This window comes from Otolemur garnettii, unplaced genomic scaffold (genome assembly GCF_000181295.1).
Source record: "Otolemur garnettii isolate 467f Iridium unplaced genomic scaffold, OtoGar3 scaffold00105, whole genome shotgun sequence".
Classification (NCBI taxonomy): domain Eukaryota; kingdom Metazoa; phylum Chordata; class Mammalia; order Primates; family Galagidae; genus Otolemur; species Otolemur garnettii.
Genome location: NW_003852500.1, coordinates 6,264,011 through 6,267,062, shown reverse-complemented (window position 1 = coordinate 6,267,062; position 3,052 = coordinate 6,264,011). Strand labels below are relative to the sequence as shown.

At 42.0% G+C, this 3,052-nt stretch overlaps 1 protein-coding gene across 1 annotated transcript in view; it reads left to right on the top strand.

Moving 5' to 3' along the window:
* Positions 1-3,052, top strand: part of LOC100945924 (L-lactate dehydrogenase B chain-like) — a 14,147-nt gene that overhangs the window by 7,490 nt on the left and 3,605 nt on the right.

Sequence of the window (3,052 nt, the reverse complement as noted above, 5' to 3'; positions counted from 1 at the left end):
TCCTAAAGAATCAGAATGATCCTGGGTTGAGTGTGATGGTCCTGGCTGGGAAGGTGAAGAGAAGTGACTGGCACCTATCTACGGCCTCAAACGAAGGCAGGGGGGACGTGTGACCGGTGCCAGGCTCTCTCTGTGACCTCCATCCACACCATTGTGATAGGTGGAATGTTTGGTAACCAGGAAACTTAGAGTTCCATTTTTGATCTGCTTCATTCTCAGGAAATCTAGACAACATGTGTCTCTGAATAGATGTGTGCCTTTGGTTATAGTAGGAGGGGTGAAGGCAGGTATGGCCTCTGGAAATAAGCAAATGAAGAGCATATCACACTGTCCTAGGGCACAGTGTCCCACAAGCTCAGTACCACAAAGCTGAGGCCTGGTCTGCATTGCCTCCACTGTGTCCCCAAAGCCTGGTGTGGATGCTGGAGCGCTCAGTAAATGCTTGTCAGTGATGTTCTTGAACATAGAACAGTCATTGTGGTCTCTACAACAACTGGCATGACAGATTTAGGGACTAACTCAGCTGGCTCTGACAATTTTGATCCTCTTGTGTATAGAAAGCAAAAGCTTAATGATTGGCCTAGAGGACGGGGCATTAAATTCTGACTCATTGCAAATGGCCCGGGGAGAGTGACCTCTGCTCCCTCCACATTGCCACCTGTATCCCTGCTCTGGAGGACTTGACTAATTAGCGTCTGGCAGGTGTCCGGAAAAGAGCTGCCAGGCCTCAGTGATGTCATGGCAGGGCACCTAACCCCCACCCCATTCCACTGCTGAGAAATCCTCCATTTAATTAGGTTGCCAGAAGGATTACTTTTTAATTTTTTTAATCCCCTTTGTAGGTTTTGGCTCCAATCAGTCTTGGGGAGAGTTCGGAGCTCCCCTTCCCACTCCCACTGTCTCAACAACCACCATGCTCCAATTAAAGTTACTGCTCCCAGAGGAGCCCGGCTCTGCCTTTCCCAGGCCCAGGGCTCCTCCAAACACCGGGCAGCCAACAACTCACACTTCAGTTGCCCTCCTGTACGAGGAGTAGGGATTTTAGTGTGGGCTGCTGTTTTCTTAACTTCATAGTTTTCAGACTGTTCTAAAGGGCTTTTTCATCACCTCTCTGGTTCTATAGAAGTGGAAGGCAATTTAGATACCTCAGGTGGTTAATTTGGTTCAGACATTTGTAGTCTTGGGAATAATCCACTTAACAAATTGTAGAATAAAACATTTATATTCACAGAACTGTACAAAATAAAGAATGAACCCTAATCTAAACTGTGGTTTAGTTAGTAAGAATGTATCAATATTGATTCATCACTTGTAGCAAATGCACCACGCCTATCCTGGGTGTTAATAATGGGACGGAGCTTGGGAAGGAATATGTGAGAATTCCCCATACTGTCTGCTCAACTTTTTTTTTTAACAAAAAACTATTGTATAAAACAAAAAATAAAGTCTGTCAATTAAAATATAGTAATATGGGTAAGGGGGGAGTAGATGGTGGCATAGATGAAACACAATTAGCCAATAATTGGGGTAATTTTTAAAGAAGGGGGTCCCTAAGAATAGGTCCAGAGATGAGGGTTCATTATATTATCCTGTATCCACAAAAGTTTTTTTAATCTTATGCTAACTCAATAATGTGTCTTTTTCATTATAAAAATAATGGACACACATTGTAAACATTTGAAAAATACTGGAAATTATCCAAAATGGAGTCACCCCAAAACATGTGCATCTATCATTGACATTCTGGTGTAGATATATATATAAACACAAATAACAAAACTTGCCTCATACTGAGAAAGTAATTTTGGGCCTGCCCTTTTACAAACTTTGTATTGTACTCCGAATACCTTTCCATGTCTTAAAATAGCTCCAAAAGCATGTTTTTTTAATAGCTGCATAACATTCCATGGTATGACTATCCCATAAAGTCTAGAAGTTGTTCCCACCTGAATGGCCCTTATCCCATCTGGTTGAGATTGTCAGAGGTGTGAGTCTGCAATGCACACCCATTCCTGCAACAGAGAAGTCTAACAGCACAAAAGCCCTTTGGCCTTTGTCCCCAGCTGGTGGTTAATTTCTCACACTTGGCGTCATAAATGCACCTCAGTGCTACTTAACAGAGTGAGAAAGGCATTCTTCCTCTTCAGAATGTACCCAATCTCAGGTGGACATTCTATTTATTTTTAAAAAGGGAGGGGAGGGCTGGAATTTGAGTGTTTAGAGCCTGATGTGAGTGCAGGTTTTTTTCTTGGACCCATGAACCAGCATAGGATCCCCGGGGGTACATAGAGCTCAAGGTAATTCTTGCACACACTGCATCACTCTGACCTTCCTTCCTTCTTGAGAAAACACATCAGAGGGCAAGTGCGAATTATGTTATTGCAATAAAATTCATTTGTAAACCATAGCAAATGCTTGAAATCAACCTCACTCCCAACTGTACCCATGTACCACCAAAAGGTGGGACCTGGTGATAGGTCTTCTGCCAACCTGGTGGGACCTGGTGATGGGTCTTCTCAGACAAACCCTACTCTTGGTGTAGAAAGTCAAGGTTAAAGTTGAATTTCAAGGATACTAAATAGCCAAGAGGGTAGAATACACCCTGACAAGAGAGTGTTATATTTAATCATAGATCATACAACCAATGGGACTTCTAGATCAGATATGGAGGAAGCAGTTTCTTGCTGCACAAGCCAGTCCTCCCTGAAGCTAAGCAGACATAGGTGCCAGCCCACCAGGACCTTTGTTAAAGGCATTTTCTTTCGCAAATCTGAAGAGAAAAGAGGACTTAAAACTTTAAAGTTGAGGGAAATGCATTTTCTAAAATCCAAGTCTGTTGCCAAAATGTCGGAATCTTTATCTTACAGAGTTTATCTGATCAGGCAAGACTGAGGAGCAAAATTGGTACTTCAAAACTATTAAGAATTATGAGAATGACATGATGGCTATGTTGGCCAATTGGATGAAGGTATTTCAAATTGTATATGGAAACAATACACTGTATCCCATGATAGTATTAATGTGCACAAATATGATTTAATAAAAAAAAAAA